General features: G+C 37.5%; 1 protein-coding gene and 1 non-coding gene across 2 annotated transcripts in view; both read right to left on the bottom strand.

Annotated features, from left to right (window-relative positions):
- Window positions 1–18074, bottom strand: part of CA10 (carbonic anhydrase 10) — a 578576-nt gene that overhangs the window by 409745 nt on the left and 150757 nt on the right. The window lies entirely within an intron of this gene.
- LOC129404077 (U6atac minor spliceosomal RNA) lies at window positions 6428–6551 on the bottom strand. Its single transcript, XR_008629675.1, has one exon. It is a non-coding gene; the product is annotated as a U6atac minor spliceosomal RNA (small nuclear RNA).

The following is an 18074-nucleotide window of genomic DNA, read 5'->3' as shown; positions in this document are numbered from 1 at the left end:
GCCTTATCCCCAACCACCCCACCCTGCCTCTGTGGCAGGGCAATCTCTTTTGTTCTCTCTCTTTTTGGGTGTCGTGGTTTGCATTATTGAGTGGCCTTCATATTCGATCTATGGTCTATTTTCGGCACGCATCTTTCAACCCGAATGGGTCCTCCCAACATCCTCTACTTGGTCTTCCCTTCTTTAACTCAGCTGCCTTTTCCCCGAGCATGTATGGCCAGTTTCCAAGCTGTGGGGCAGACCTCCTAGAAAGCATATGACAAGATCCAGTGCTTGTTTATGATGAAAACTCTCACCAAAATGGGTATAGAAGGGACTTTTCTCAGTATAGTCAAAGCCATCTACTACAAGCCTATGAAAAGCAAAATCCTCAATGGGGAAAAACTAAGAGCCTACCCTTTAAGATCAGGGACTAGACAAGGATGCCCACTCTCTCCATTTCTGTTCAATATAGTACTGGAAGTACTTGCAACAGCAACTAGGCAAGAAAAAGATATTAAGGGCATTCAGGTAGGAAAGGAAGAAATCAAGCTCTCACTATTTGCAGATTAAATGATACTATACTTAGAAAACCCTAATACCTCTACCAAGAAACTGCTAAAAACAATAGATTTGTATAGTAAAGTTGCAGGCTATAAAATCAATACCCAAAAGTCCATGGCTTTCCTATATGCAAATAACGAGGAGAAGAAAATGACATGAAAAAAGCAATCCTGTTCACAATCATGCCTCAGAAAATCAAGTACCTCGGAATCATCTTAACTTAAGGAGGTAAAGGACTTGTACAAAGAAAACTATAAAATGCTACTTCAAGAAATAAAAGAGGACAGGAGGAAGTGGAAAGACATCCCCTGCTCATGTATTGGAAGAATTAACATTGTCAAAATGGCAATACTCCCCAAAGCATTGTACACATTCAATGCAATCCCTATAAGGATACCCATGACATTCTTCAAAGAAATGGACCAAACACTCCTGAAATTCATATGGAACAATAAGTCCCTACGAAAAGCTAAAGCAACACTTGGGAAAAAAGAATATGGGAGGAATCACCCTACCCAACCTCAATCTCTACTACAAAGTGGTAATAATTAAAACAGCATGATACTGGAACAAAGGCAGAGCCTCAGACCAATGGAACAGGGTTGAATATTCTGGCATAAACCATCAAATATATGATCATCTAATCTTTGATAAGGGAGCAAGAAATGTAAGTGGAGCAAGGAAAGCCTCTTCAACAAATGATGCTGGCAAAACCGGACAGCTACATGCAAAAATATAGGCTCAGATCTCCACCTAATACCATGTACAAAAGTCAGATCAAAATGAATTAAAGATCTCAACATCAGACCAGAATCCATAAGGTATATGGAAGACAAGGTTGGCAAAACCCTCCACGACATGGATGTTAAAGGTATTTTCAAAGATGATATGCCACTGGCCAAGCAAGTGAAAACAGAGATAAACAAATGGGACTATCTTAAACTAAGAAGCTTTCGTACCTCAAAAGAAACAGTGATCAAAATACAGACAGTCTACAGAATGGGGAAGAATATTCACCCAATATTCGTCTTATAAGGGATTGATATCAAAGATATACAAGGCACTCGTTGAACTCTTGAATATTTTAAATAATGCTAAAATAAACATGGAGGGGGTGTCTGTATATTTTACAATTAGTAATTTTATTTCTTTTGGTAAGTCCCTCGATTAGGATATGTATCTCCTATGAAATACCTATTTTTATGTTTTTAAGGTATCTCCATACTGCTTTCCATAGTGGCTATACAAGTTATATTCCCATCAGCAGTGTACAAACTCCTGTTCTCTCAGGTCCTTGGCAATATTGCTGCTTCTAGTCTTTTGGATAAGAGCCACTTTTATAACTATGATGTTTTAATTTGCATTTCCCTTATAAGAGACAACGGGCTTCTTTGAATATTTCCACTGGCCATCTGCATGTCTTCTTTGGGGAAGAGTCTATTGAGAATTATTCATTTTCAAAATTAGTTTGCTTGCTTTTCTGGTTTTGAATTCCATGAGTTCTTTATATATTTTGAATATTAATGCCTTGTTAGATGATTTGCAATGTTCTCATCTTCAGAAGTGTCATTTTCAAATTGACATAGGTTCTTTTATTGTATAGAAGCTGTGCAGGTTTTTTAACTCCATTTATTTAATTTTGCTTTTGTTATATTTGTTGTTGGTGTTGAACCCTCCCCAAAAGACATTTTTAAAACCAGTATCTGTAGTGTATCTCCTAGTCTAAGTTTTCCTCTATGTACTTTATGGTCTGGGGTTTTACATAAAAATTTTAATACGTTTTATATTAATTTTTGTGTATGACATTAGACAGTGAAAGGAAGCAGACATACAAATCAATGGGACAGAACTGAGAATCCCAAAATAAACCTCCACACACATTAACAATTTATTTACAACAAAGAAGCCAAGACTTTGGAGCAAGGAAAGTCTCTTCAATAAATAGTATTGGGGAAACTGAACAAATGAAAGCAAAATAATTGTTTAAAATATAAAAATACAGTGTTTATACTGTACTTAAGTAGCTAACACTTATTACAGATTTTATATGTGATCAAATATGAATAGTTTACACTTTTTCTTTATCATTTTTACCTGATTTAGGTGTATTTTATAGACTCATGTAAGTTAAACCCTTTTCCTCATTTTCCTATTTTCTAACACAGTTTGCATTATATATGATCTATCTTTTCTCATAAACTCATTTCTATTTCTACTTTTTCATGTAAAGCATTCCTATAAATTTTGATCACTTTATAATAGAAAGTGGTTTGCTTTATTTTCAAGGGGTCAGCTTTGGTTTTGCTGATCATTTCTTATTTGTTTAGTTCCTGCCTCTTTTCAGAGTATTCCTTTGCAAATAATGGTCAAAAATGCTTGAGGAAAGCTATTGAAAAGAAATTCAATAAAATCAACAATTAAGATGTGAATTTTTAGCCAAATTATAAAAATAATAAAGGATATTTAGGGAGAGTTGGATGTCCAACTGTTCACATATACTCTTTTTCTTTTCCATGTTATTCTTACTTTTTCTCTCATACCTGCGGACCATTCATTCACACTTATAGTGCTTTTATTTTTGTATTTTATTTTTTAATTATTATTATTTGCACAGTAGAGCCTGGCAAGCTACCCGTGACGTATTCAATATGCCAGAAACAGTAACAACAAGTCTCACAATGGAGATGTTACTGGTGCCCGCTCGAGCAAATTGATGAGCAACGGTATGACAATGACAGTGACCGAATAGAGGAAACTAAAATAAATTTAAAGTGAGAATTCTCACAATATTTGTCCAAACAAAAATATCATAAGGGCTACTGCTAAATGAAAACATAAGGCTTAAAAACTTATGATGACGTTGGGAGTGCAAAAAGAGTCCAGTGCACAATTACACTGTCTTTTGGAGAAGACAGGATAAAGAAGCTAAATGATGAATACTTCAGTTAAGTAAGTATGTCAATTTTTTAAAAACATACTCTGTGTAAGTCTTTTTTATTTTATTTTTTAAATTTTATTTTATTGAATCACTGTGAGATATAGTTATAAGCTTTCGTGTTTGAGTTACAATCATACAATATTCAAACACCCAACCCTCCACCAGTGCACATTCCCCATTACCAATCTCCCCAGTATACCCCCTTTTCCCACCCTCCCCCTGCCTCCCTGGCAGACAATTTCCCACATGCTCTCTCTCAACTTTTGGGCATTATGGTTTGCAACACAGATACCGAGAGGCCATCACTTTTGGTCCTTTATCTACTTTCAGCAACTCTGTGTAAGTCTTTTAAATTTCTCCTTCATATGTCTGTTTTCTGCTACTGTTGTGTATTTGAAGCAGAAGAGGGCTTAAAATATAAACTTCCAAGGGCATCTTAACTAGAACTCAGTAGCAGTCGTTATCAGAATTTTCAGAGCTTCTAATATATCCAAGAAAATTTGAAGAACACAGTCTCAAAAACAACAGAGAATTTAAATACAAAAATTTCTTGGGGCCAGAAAGATAGTACAGTGGGTAGGCTGCTAGCCCCAAGAACATGCTAGTCATATGTTCTCCCCTTTGGACCACATTGCCAGTTTCTAACTGTTGGTTTAGTATTTTGTTCATCTGTTTAGGGCCACACCCAGTGGTGCTCAGGAATTAATCCTGATTCTAATGCTTAGGGATCACTGATGGGCGAGGTGAGGGGAAGAGGGCAAATACTCAGTGCAAGTGCAAGGTAAGCACCTAACTTTCTGTACTATTTGGCTACACATAAAGTAATAAAAAATTACTTTACAGAGGGGCTGGAGCAATAGCACAGCAGGTAGGGCATTTGCCCTGCACACGGCCGACCCGGGTTCAATTCCCAGCATCCCATATGGTCCTCTGAGCACCGCCAGGGGTGATTCCTGAGTACAGAGCCAGGAGTAACCCCGATGAATCGCCGGGTGTGACCCAAAAAGAAAAAAAATTACTTTACAGAAATGCAGTGGTTTTGTTTTGTGAGATATATCTCATTTTTCTGCTTTTGAATGGCCTCTCCCATTAAAAGAGTTAATGCCCCCTTCTGCATTTGTCCATTTTCTTTCACTTTTTCTCAGTTCCTCAATGAAACATTAGACTGGAGAAAATGTGGGACACAGTAAAAGATTCTTATCTTCATGACTTTAGCAACTAATATGATGTCTAGGAAATAACAAAGTATTCAAAAAGCATATTTCTTGAATAGACCAAAATGTTACCTTTCACCAATAATATTAATCCAGTTCATCCCTGAAAATGAATATACTAGACAATAGATACATACGAGTTTAAATTCTACTTCTTCACTACTCACCCTCTATTATAAACCATTCCTCTATACTCCCAGTTGGAAGTCATTTTTTTCTTTAAATTTTTAATGTAGCTTAGCATCTCTTTTATGTTACTTTTTGTTTGCTATGTAGTGAGTTATCAAACATAAAACTCTTTTGTAAGACTCCCTTATACCAGAGTTTTCTGTGTTATACATAACAATATATATTTTCTGAGTATACAATCTAAACCATAATGATAAATTTAAAAATTAAATTTTCCCACTTTTTTTTTTTTGCTTTTTGGGTCACACCTGGCAATGCACAGGGGTTACTACTGGCTCATGCACTCAGGAATTACTCCTGGCGGTGCTTGAGGGACCTTATGGGATGCTGGCAATTGAACCCTGGTCAGCTGCGTGCAAGGCAAACACCCTATGCGCTGTGCTATTGCTCCAGCCCTCCACTTCTCGCTTTTTTTTAATTAGTGAATCACCATAAGGTACAGTTACAGCTTACAGTTACAGTACAAACTTCCGTGCTTACATTTCAGTCATACAGTGGTCAAGTATCCATCCCACCACCAGTGACCATTTTCCACCACCAATGGTCCCAGCATCCCTCCCACCATCCCCACCCCGTCCCCCTACCCCCCACCCCGGGTCAAATGGGAGCTCAATTTCTAATCTTTTGAGAATCGCCCATATTGTTTTCCAAAACAGCGGAATAAGTTGGCATTCCCACTAGCAGTGCAGGAGAGTCTCTTTTTCCCCACATCCACGCCAACAGCGGTTGCTTTTGTTCTTTTGGATGTGGGCCAGTCTCTGCGGTGTAAGGTGATATCTCATTGTTGTTTTGATCTGCATCTCCCTGATGATTAGTGATGAAGAGCATTTTTTCATGTGCCTTTTGGCCATTCGGATTTCTTCTTCGAGAAAGTTTCTGTTCATTTCATCGCCCCATTTTCTGATGGGGTTTGATGTTTTCTTTTTGTAAAGTACAACTAGTGTCTTGCAAATTCTTGATTTCAACCCCTTATCAGATGAGTATTGGGTGAATATCCTTTCCCATTCTGTTGGTTGTCTTTGAATTCTGTTCAATTTGTCTTTTGCGGTGCAGAAACTTCTCAGTTTGAGGTAGTCCCATCTGTTTATCTCTGTTTCCACTTGGTTGGACAGTGGAGTGTCCTCTTTTTTTATTATTATTTTTTTAAAATTTTTTTATTGAGTCACCATGTGGAAAGTTACACAGTTTTCAGGTTTAAGTCTTAGTTATACAATGCTCAAATACCCATCCCTTCACCAGTGCACATACTCCACCACCAAGAATCCCAGTATAGCTCCACCCCGCACACCCACACCCCTACCCCCCCACGCCCCTAACCCCCCACCCTTAGCCCCCCCGCCTGTGTAACTAATAAATTTCACTTTACTTTCACTTTGATTGCATTCAATATTTCAACAAAACTCACTATTATTGTTTGGAGAGTCTCTCCCCTAAAGTCAGACCTGCTGAAAAGGAAGCATTAGATAATTTGTTTTCCATTGCTGAGAATGAAGAGGTATGAGGTTGAGTGACCACACTTAGTGGCCTCTCGGCTTTGGTTTTCTAAAAACGTTGGTTAGATGCCACGAAGTAGGTGGCAGTGCCTTAACTGTATGCGTGTTGCAAGGCCAAAGCCTCTTCCATCCTTGTCAAGGGGAGTGCTAACCTTCTCTCCTTTCATACAACACAGAGTGTCCTCATTAAAGATACCTTTAGCCTCGATGTCGTAGAGGTTTTTGCCAACCATGTTTTTGATGTACTTGATATACTTTGGTCTGATGTTGAGGTCTTTAATCCATTTTGATCTGACCTTTGTGCATGGTATTAGGTAGAAGTCTGAGCCCATTTTTTGCATGTAGCTGTCCAGTTTTGCCAGCACCATTTGTTAAAGAGGCTTTCCTTGCTCCGCTTCACGTTTCTTGCTCCCTTATCAAAGATTAGGTGATCATATATTTGAGGGTGTGTGTAAGGATATTAAACCCTGTTCCATTGGTCTGCAGCTCTGTTTTTGTTCCAGTACCATGCTGTTTAAATTATTGCCACTTTGTAGTAGAGTTTAAGGTTGGGGAAGGTGATGCCTCTCATCTTCTTTTTCTCAAGAACTGCTTTGGCTATTCATGGTTTGTTTTTCCATATGCATTTCAGGAGTGTTTGGCCCATTTCGTTGAAGAATGTCATGAGTATACTTATAGGGATCACATTGAATTTGTATAATGCTTTGGGGAGTATTGCCATTTTGACAATGTTAATTCTCCCAATCCATGAGCAGGGGATATGTTGTCCTCTTTTATTTCGTGTAGTAGCGCTTTATAATTTTCTATGTATAGGTCCTTTACCTCCTCAGTTAAGCTGATCCCAAAGTACTTGATTTTCTGAGGCATGATTGTGAACAGGATTGCTTTTTTCAAAGTCACTTTCTACTCTCTCATTATTTGCATATAGGAAAGCCATGGACTTTTGGGCATTGATTGCCTGAAACCTTACTATACAAGTCTATTTTTTCTAGGAGCTTCTTGGTAGAGGCTTTAGGATTCTCTAAATATAGTATACCATCTGCAAATAGTGAATGTTTAATTTCTTCCTTTCCTATCTGTATGCCCTTAATATATTTTTCTTCCCTAATCGCTATTGCAAATTTTACAGTTCTATATTAAAAATAAGTGGTGAGAGTGGGCCTCCATGTCTTGTACCTGATCTTAGAGAGAAGGCTCTTAGTTTTTCCCCATTGAAGGTAATGCTTGCCATGGGTTTGTGGTAGATGACTTTGGCTATATTGAGGAAAGTTCCTTCAAAATCCATTTTGGCAAGAGTTTTCATCATAAACAGATGCTGGATCTTGTCAAATGCTTTCTCTGAATCTATTGATATGATCATAGGAATTTTTTCTTTTCTTTTGTTGATATGATGAATTATGTTGATTGATTTCTGAATGTTAAACTTTCCTTGCATCCCCGGGATGAATCCCACTTGGTTGTGGTGTATGATCTTTTTGATGAGTTGTTGGATTCTATTTGCTAATATTTTGTTGAGGATCTTTGCACCCATCTTTATCAGGAATATCAGCCTGTAGTTTTCTTTTTGTGTAGTGTCTTTATTTGCTTTTTGTATTAGGGAGATATGTGCCTCATAGAAACTGTTTGGGAGAGTTTCTGTGTCTTTGATTTCCTGGAAAAGCTTGAGGAGAACTGGCAATAGGTTCTCTTTAAATGTTTGGGAGAATTTGCTAGTGAATCAATGAGGACCTGGGCTTTTGTTTTTGGGAAGACTTTGATTATAGTTTCAATTTCCTTGATATTAATAGGTCTATTCAGGTATTCAAGATCTTCTTGGTTCAACTTTGGGAGATTATAAGAATCCAGGAATTTATCCATTTCTTCTAGGTTCTCTAGTTTCATGGCATACAGACTTTCAAAGTAGTCTCTGATGATCTTCTGAATTTCTTTGGCACTTCTTGCTTCTTAATGTCCCATATTCTCCAGGACAACCTGAAGTTCCACAGCTAGTTTTCACATATGGGTTTCACATGTTGTTTTCCCCACTTCAAAGCAGAAGTGACTCCTAAGCACTAACTTTGTTTCAGGGTTAAACTCAATTCACCAGTTTCCTTGCTAAAAATAATGATTGTTTTATTGCTCAAGTAATGATTACGTGTTAAAGTAATGATGCAAAAGTAATGATACAATGAGAGAGCATTTCTCTTCTGTGTTCTCTTCTTTCTGATGTTTGATGTTTAATCTTTAGAAATATTTTAAACAGCTTACAATTCAAAATGCACATTTTAAAACAAAATGTAAAAAAACCCTCTGGTGTTTTTAATAATACAGGCATACTTATTAATACATTTATTTCTGAATTACATGCTGTCTTATTTAGATCTGGCAAAACTGAAGCCCTAAATTCATTCCATAATTCAGGTTGAAGTTCTATGACCAGAGAAAAAAGTTTCAGTAAATGGCTGCATACAAAGATGAGAATCAGCACATAGAGTTGAAAGCTACAAATTTAGAGGCAGAAGGGAAATCAAGGGACTTGTTTCTCTCCTGGGCCACTTAACTACAAATTTATGAAGAACTCTTAGTTCTTTGTACTTTGCTTTCTTTGTCTGTGAGCTGAGGATTATTATGACTTTGTGTAACGTGTGCGATGGTATGTATAACTTTGAATCCTGTAATATGTAACTCTCATTTGTAGTATTGCTTATGCTCATTTATCATGACAGTTTTTCAGTACAGTCATCATGATGATGATGGTAGTGATGATGGTGAAGTCGATAATGATTTTTTTTTACGCTATCAGCAATCTCTCCTGGACTTAATAGCCAAAGCATCATTCCTATAAACATAAGTTTGACTTTCTGCTTTGATCAGGTGGAAGTAGTTCATCCTCAGGGTCATGAACATAAAAGTATTCTCTGCTGAATATACTTCAAGCTATTAAAAAATTACATTCTCAATAGCATGGGTATTAATCTTTTATAGCTTATCATGATAAAGAGGAATCATTCATCATAACAGGAAGGTGATGCTAAATAATTTTATCCTGTTATACTAACCAATATATAAAATATGAGATGCTTTATTAAAGCCATTGAGGAAAAAATCCAATTCACCAAAAGTGCATTTGGATTTTTCCCCCTTCTCTTCTTTCTCCTTCCCCTCCTCTTCCTCTTCTTTACTATGCAACAATTGTACATAATATTGTACGAAATATTTTATTACTGATTTTTGTGGTTCTGAGAATCCACCCAGGTCTCATATGTGCAAGGCATCCACTTTACCACTGAGCCACATTCTTGGCCCCTGTGGTCTGTGATATGGAACTGCTGGCTTCCTATTCTGTAACAGAAATGTAAGTGAAGTGAGCATGTAGAACAACGAAGACTATATGTATGTACATACATATATTAAGTGACATGACTCAGGGAAACTAAGAGAAGACTGTGATAAAGAGTCTTTTGTTGTTACTGTTATCTTGGGGCCACATGTAGCATGTGTATTGTTGAGAGTATACACCTGGCAGTTCTCAGGGGACCAAAAGTGATGCCAGGGATAGAACCCAGGCTGACTGTGTGCAAGGCAAGTGCAAGTGCATTAACTCCTGTACTATCCCTCTGGCTCTGAAGAGAGAATTTTAAATAAAATATTGATGACAAGTACATGTTGAAAATGATCTGCATCATAAAACACCAAAATGGAAACTAAAGAAAATGAACACTGTTTTCTAGGGTAATGACAACAAAGAAATAGTTGTGAGTAGAATTGTGTATTAATGCCACTTATGATAAAGGAGACAGAATTGCCTGTGAGGTCAGACTGAACTGAAAGGAAGCCACAGTCAGGATGGGCCAGAAAGCAGCACCATAAGCAAGGAAAAGGTCTGGCCAGGAGGCCAAACATGATAGTAACAGTACTTATCACTTATACACATAACACCAAGCAACTAGCAATTTATTATAATTTCTCCTTAATTATGAAGTACTTTGCTGACTGTTATCTCCAGTTAACATATGAGAAAACTAGGAAACACAAATACTAAGTAACTTGCCCTAATTTTTTTCAAATTCCCAATTCTCCCCTCTCAACACACTCAATATTAATCTTTTATACAGATAAGAAAATTGAATTTTGGAGAAACTAATACCAGTATCGAGAAGTGTCAGTTTTGTAATACCAATCCATGGACCAATGAGAAAGCACAGAATCACTTACATGTTTATATGAAGACTTGGGAATTTGGAGCAGTGCACACTTATTATTTTTTTAACTTTTGTTTTTTCAAATTGATGTATATGGTACATAGCAACAAGTACACAGACTGTGCTGTATCTTGATGAGTCTGCTCAAAGTAAACCTTTTAGTGTTTACTACCTAAAACTGGGTTCAGGAAAAGTTTTGGAATTTCCATTGTAATTGCTTCTTTGATTATGGATTATTTAGGAATGTGTTACTTAACTTTCTAACTTTGGGGGATTTTCTAAATACATTTGTTATTTATTTGTAATTAAATATACCAGTGAAGATGATATATATTTAATAATCTATGCATTTCTGTAATATTAGGTGATAAGTGGGAATGTCTGTTATGTCACTTAGTGCAATTAGAACCCCCTTCCTATTATTTTTAGTTCTTTATGTTTTTGTCATGGTGGTTTTGAGGTTATCTTTCACATGAATGCACATTTTCACTGCATATATTTCTGGAAAATTGATGCTTTTATTATTAATCTCTTTAGTGCTAGTAATGATTGTTACCTGGAAGTCTATATCATCTGACATTAAACAATAAAGTAAATTAGGAGACTAAAAAGAATATACACATATATATTTTTCCTGTTTATTGAAGCAGTATGATTTACAATATTTCATTATACTTTTTGTGCATATTATATGCACAAAATACCATGCCCATCACAGAGAATCTGCATCCTGAACCAATGTCCTAAGGATACTTCCCATCCACTGTCCCTTCCTTTGTAACCTCTGCTCTACAAATAAAACCTCCAGTTCTTATGCTTTGTATCATTTGTTATTTCCTTACTACATTTCTTTATAGTTCACTATATAAGAGAGAATAAAGACACTTTACTATATATAGATGAATAAAGCTGAACTCCTGAAAATCTCACAAAATTGTAAATAAGTAAGTCAATAAAATATTTTAGCTGTCTATCATTTTACAGATACATAAATTTAAAACATTAATTATATGAATAACTCCATGCTGATATGTTTTAAAATTTACATGGAATAGATAAGTCACATTAATATACAATTTAGAGTGAAAAAAAGAGAAGTTTTAAACCAACAGATAATGTGAATAGTCTTTTTACAAGTGTAAGAGTGCGCTTTATGCTAAGAAGATGAAGGTGGTTTTATATTAGAAAATATATTATAGATGATACTTAGCTGTAGCACTGTATCACTGTCATTCTGTTGTTCATCAATTTGCTCGAGTGGGCACCAGTAATGTCTCCATTGTGAGACTTGTTGTTACTGTTCTAGGCATATAGAATACGCCTGTGTAGCTTGCCAGGCTCTACCACACTGGTGAGATACACTCAGTGGCATGCTGGGATCTCCAACAAGAGGGATGGAAGAATAGAACCTGGGTCGGCTGCACGCAAGGCAAATGCCCAACCGACTGTGCTATCACTGTGCTGGGCATGGAGGCAGGTGCCTGTAGTCCCAGCTGTGGCCGGAGGATCTCTTGAGTCCAGGAGTTCTGGGCTGTAGTGCGCTATGCAATCGGGTGTCCGCACTAAGTTGGGGATCAATATGGTGACCCTCTGGGTGCCGAGGACCACCAGGTTGCCAAAGGAGAGGTGAACCGACCCAGGTCGGAAATGGAGTAGGTCAAATACTTAAGTAACTGCATTAATAATTAAAAGAAAATTCTATAGCTGTAAAAAAATCACCTGAATTAACCTAGAATAAATGTTAAAAATAAGTGAAACAGTCAATTCATTATTTTAAAAATATGAAACCCTTAGCAACCTAGGAGTAAGCAGAACTTTGTTAATCTAATAATCTAATAATAAGCATCATGAACAAATGCTATATTTGATGGTGAAATGTTGAGACATTTGTCTTATCTTTTAAATAAAAAGCTCCCTTAATGTTTCCCACAAAACTAGTTTAAGGTTATGAATTCTCTAAACTGTTGCTTGTCCATGAAGCTTTGTATCGAATCTTCAAAGCTGAGTGATAATCTACCTGAATAGAGTATTCTTGGTGAGGTTCTCCTTTCATTGATTTTTTTTTAACTTTCCCCAAAATTTTCTTCTAGCCCAAATGATTCTCATTTGATAGATCTGCTGTAAGAATTCCTTTGTAAATTTTCTTTTTGATATTACTGCTTTCAATATTTTGTCTCTTGTCTTTAGCTTCTGTCTTCTGATTACAGTGTCTTGAAATTTCTCTATTTGTGTCTGTTGCTGGCATACGGAGGGTCTCTTGGATCAGGTTCCTGTACTCCTCAACTTGATTTCTTTGACTAGTGATTCTTCATCAAAATCGATTTTCTACTCCCCAGGGATTCTACCGTTTTTCTTGGACTCATAACATAGTTCTCTGATATGCTGTTTCTTTCTTTTCAGAATCTCTCCTTCCCCTTCTGTTGTTTTCCAGAGGTTTTCTGCATCTCATCATAGAGCTCACAGATTTTTCCTCAGCTTTGTGATTATGTTGCTCAGACTCTATTGAGATATTTCATTTGACCTACCATACTCTTCATTTCTGTCACTTTTGATAGCAGTTTTCTCATTTCTATTTTCATAGTTTCTTGTGCTCTGCTAAAACTACCTGTATAATCATTTATTTGAGTTCATTAAATATCCTCAACATGGTGTCTCCTTAGATGTTACTTGAGAGGTTACAGAGCTAGTTGGTTCTGGACTCTTCTGTGCTATGATTTTTACTCATTGCATTTGATGGGCTTTAATGTTGCTTTCCTATTGTCAATGTTGCGCTATGAGGGTGAATCTTGGTAGTTTTCCACACTGGGAGTCACTGGAGGTAACAGACTGGTGTTGCTCTTTCCCTTCCCTGCCAATTAGCAGGAAGGTGTAAGTGTACACCATGGGAAGTGCCATGAATGAGTGAAGCCATTGAAAGGCCCGTTTATGCAGCCTCACACTTCATGGTACAAGCAGCAGTAAGTGGAGTTATGAACACAGGATGTGGATGGGGACCTGGAAGACTGAATAATCAAGCAAAGGGTCAGGAGATCTGAGATATGGATGTGGGCCTGCTAAAAGATCTTCAGGAGGTGTACCTTCCCCTACTCTCCTAAGTTTGATGTTTCTGATATTTTCCTTATTTATTTATTTATTTATTTGTTTTTTGGGTCACACCTGGAGATGCATAGGGATTATTCCTGATTTTGCAATCAGGAATTACTCCTGGCAGCGCTCGGGGGACCATATGGGATTTGGGGAATCAAACCCGGGTTGGCCACATGCAAGGCAAATGCCCTACCCACTGTGCTATCACTCTAGTCTCTTTCCTTAAATTTCCTTAAATTTTAAAGGTATTTCTTTGTTGGCTACTGATCTTGCTGCTATGTTGGATGGTGAGATTATAATTTCACTTCTTAACTTGTCAGTCTAAAATAAATTAATTCATCTTAATTTTTCTATTATTGTTTAAAAAGATCCTTATTTTGCCTTCATGCCCAAAATACATTCTCGCTTGATCTAAAATTTCAGTCACGAATCACGAATCACGAAATCCCGTTGATCGTCGATTTCTCGAGTGGGCTCAGTAACCTCTCCATTCGTCCTATCCCTGAGATTTTTAGAAGCCTCTCTCCACTAGTCCTCCCAACAATGCTGCACTGGAGGCTCTTTCAGGGTCAGGGGAATGAGATCCAGCTTGTTACTGGCTTTAGCATATGAATACACCATGGGAAGCTTGCAAGGCTGTCCCATGTGGGCAGGAAACTCTAAGTAGCTTGCTAGTTTCTCCCAGAGGGAGAAGTAGGCTATAAGATATCACTTCAGGGAGCTTGCTTTTAAGTCTCTGGATGTTGGCCGTTGATGGGATTACACACACCTGGGTTCCTCTGCCGGTACCTTCATGCGTGAGGCCCATCCGAACGTGTGGAGAGGGGCCTCGAGCATGGCTGTAGCTAGGTTCCGGTGGTCTTCAGCTGCTGGGAGCTCTGCTCGGGGCGGGAGGGGAGCTGGAGCCCATCCCCTTTGAGGGGTCCCGGGGAAGACAGCCAGGCGTGTGGGCAAGAGACTCTCATTTCAGTACTTCTACAATTTTCTTGAATTCTTCAAAATGTTCCATTTACTCTGCCTTCCACTGTATTTACTCTTCTATTTTGATTATTCCCATTATTTGAAATGATTACTAAGCACAATTAAAGATTAATTTTTAATTTAAAAATTTTATTTCTTTTTTATTTGTAGCACTAGGAATTTTCAATGCTGCTTCTAATAGGGTTTTATCAATGCAACATGTTCCATGAAGTTACAACAGGAGTTACAACACCACATCCTCCGTCTGTGTCTGCCTCCCTCATCCATTCTTTCTGGGTCTTCTCCCAACTCCCTCCTCACCTTACTGTTTATACTTGGAAAGTTGCTTCTTTTTGTTCCCTTCCGTCTGCATTTAAGCTTTTCTTGGTAAACATTTTTTCTATGCTATTGATAACAGTTTTTTAAAATTATTTGTTCTACCTGAAATGTGTCATGCTTCTTGGATCAGTACGGGAGTGTTTGTCAATTTTATAAAATACTTATCTCATCAAATATTACAATCTCATTCTACACTTCTCTTCTATGTTGGTTTTTATCCTTGTTGGTTGGCATTATAAATGCCAACCTTGGCCATTTATAATCCTTTCTGACATGCTTAAAAAATATTCGGCACATTTTATCTAGTTCTCAGCAGAAGGATGTATCTGATATAAACTAATCCTTGATAGCCAGGAGAAGATTCCCTTTAGAGTTAATACTTATGTTACACTAATCCCAGTCATGGGCTGAACCCATAATCTTACTAGGACACAATCATATGTGTGAAATGGGAACTATGTCTAGGTGTTAAGAAATTAGTAATGGCATGCCTATTTTGAAAAGCATATATCTGAACTTAGTCTTGTACTAAGTTCCTCCCTGGCTAAGGAGATTCTTTCTTCTTTACTTCCAAAATCCTTTTTTCTATTTCCAACAAATATTTTTTAATAAAGCAAAAGCATGGATCTTCAGGAGTTAGAGAGGTACCTCATGGTTTGTGAGCATGGTTTGTATGCTGGAGGTCTAGATTTGACCCCTGATTACCTCCAGAAGTGAACACCCCTCCAAGTACTGATGGATATGGTTCCCAAGCCAAATCACAATGTATACAGTATTTATGCACGTGTATAATTTACACTAAGTACATAATTTAAGCTGTACTATATATAGTGTACATATAATATCGATTTGCTTGAGTGGGTATCAGTAACATCTCCATTGTGAGACTTGTTACATTTTTGGCATATCGAATATGCCAAGGGTAGCTTGCTGGGCTTTCCGAGAGGGACGGAGAAATCGAACCTGGGTCGGCTGCGTGCAAGGCAAACGCCCTACCTGCTGTGCTATTGCTCCAAGTGGTCTAAGGCTCTGTGTTCAGGTTGCAGTCTCCCCTGGAGGCGTGAGTTCAAATCCCATTTCTAACAAAGTGTATATAATATAACAATTATATATATATATATATATAGCACTGTAGCACTGTCGTCCCGTTGTTCATTGATTTGCTTGAGCGGGCACCAGTAACGTCTCCATTGTGAGACTTGTTGTACTGTTTTTGGCATATTGAATACACCATGGGTAGCTTGCCAGGCTCTGCCGTGTGGACGGGATACTCTTGGTAGCTTGCCAGGCTCTCTGAAAGGGATGGAGGAATCGAACCCTATATGTATATATATATATATATATATGTATATATATATGGTTCGATATATATATATGTATGTATGCATGTATTTCCTGTCCTAGTCACCATTTCTCCTAAGAATCATTCCCATTGTACATACTGTGACCCTCACTTTCAAACTCATTTCTGTTGGAGGAGCTGCCAAGTAACAATATGGGGTCAGGCGTGGCACAGCCATTGCCAGATATTCCACACTGAGGGAAAGTAGAGGAAGTGAGTCAGGCCACAGAAGAAGCAGTGCTATCACAGATATCTAAAAGCACTCTGGAGTCCTCAGCAACTACTTCATAATCTGGAGATGGTGCTCAGGCCTCCATCTTAAAACGGATAACTTTCTGCCAATAAGCTTCAGGTCTCTTAAAATGATGATAATCATGAATAATTATCTTACAGGCTTGTAGTGATTGGAAATAAATATGCATAGTGCTTAGAATAGTGCCTCTCTTATAGTAATTGCTTAATAACTCAGAGATATGATAATGGCGATAGTGATAATGATGATTGTGCTAAAGATATTGATGATTGTGATGATGATCATGAAATGAAAATGATTATCATTATTATCAGGAAGATGTTGGAGGAGATCATAATACATGGCCCTAACTTGTGATAGCTCACTTTCTCTGGGGTAATTTTATTTTTTTTTAAGATAAAAGAGGAAGTGTCATATTTATAGCCTTTAAAATTTTTTATTCTTCCTTAGAGTGCTATGTTCCTTGAGGTTATATCTGAATAAAAGGATAAGTTCTGAACTGGGGAGCCAGCACCCTCAGCAAATGGCATGAACAAAAAACATATTACAATCATAGTATCATTCTATTGTTCCTAATAACAAATAGTAATGAAACAGAAAGTCTCAGTTTCCCCTCACCAGTTGCCAAGAATAACTCTATTCTGACTGTCCCATTCTACATTTTAAATAATCCTGCAAATTCTTAAGCTCTTAGACTGAGGAAATTTACAGCCATCCCAGACCTTCAGCTCATTTGAAACTAAGAGATACTGACAACACCTGGGCAGATGGTCAACTATGTAACTCAAAAGGCCTTAAATGCGCAGAGAGTCCCCGCCAGCCTAAATGAGAATGCAAGATGTTAATATTTTAAAAATATTTTTTACAGCACTGTGGCTTATAAAGTTGAATTTATAAATTCATAGTTGAGTTTCAGGCTACAGTGTTCCGAATGTATCCGATCACTAGTGTCAACTTCCTTCCACCAGTGACCCTAAATTCCCTCTCACTCCCAATCTGCCTCCTTGACAGGAACATTTTAAAATTTGGTTGTTGAAGTTTGATCTCGTGCTATCAGTGCTCAATCCATGGTTAAGAAATATAGATATACCAGACCCCACCCCACCCATCTGTCCAAGAGCCCTGCCCCTGTTACTTTCCCTACACCTCTTCTAAATCTTTTCCTCAATTTATTTGCTTCATGTCCTCCTTCCTAAACTATGCAGTTAAAGATAATCTAGGTATCTTCACCATAGTCCCCCTTTAATATATTGTATTCCCTTGTCCTGTTATTTTATATATCACAGGTAAGTGAGATCATCCTGTATTTGTCCTTCTGACTTACTTCACTTAACATTTATATCCTCCAGTTCCATCCAGATTGCAAAGTGCTGCATGACTTCCTCTTTCCTTGCAGCTGCATAGTATTCTATTGTGTACATATATCACACTTTCAAAATCCATTCATCTGTAATTGGACACTAAGGTTGATTGATTCCATAGCCTAATTATTTTGCCGATAGCTGGGGTTAGAATTTGAATGAGGGCTGTGTTGA

The sequence above is a fragment of the Sorex araneus genome, chromosome 3 (genome assembly GCF_027595985.1).
Source record: "Sorex araneus isolate mSorAra2 chromosome 3, mSorAra2.pri, whole genome shotgun sequence".
In the NCBI taxonomy this organism is placed as follows: Eukaryota; Metazoa; Chordata; class Mammalia; order Eulipotyphla; family Soricidae; genus Sorex; species Sorex araneus.
The sequence above is the reverse complement of the archived record's forward strand: the minus strand, read 5'-3'. Positions and strand labels throughout refer to the sequence as shown.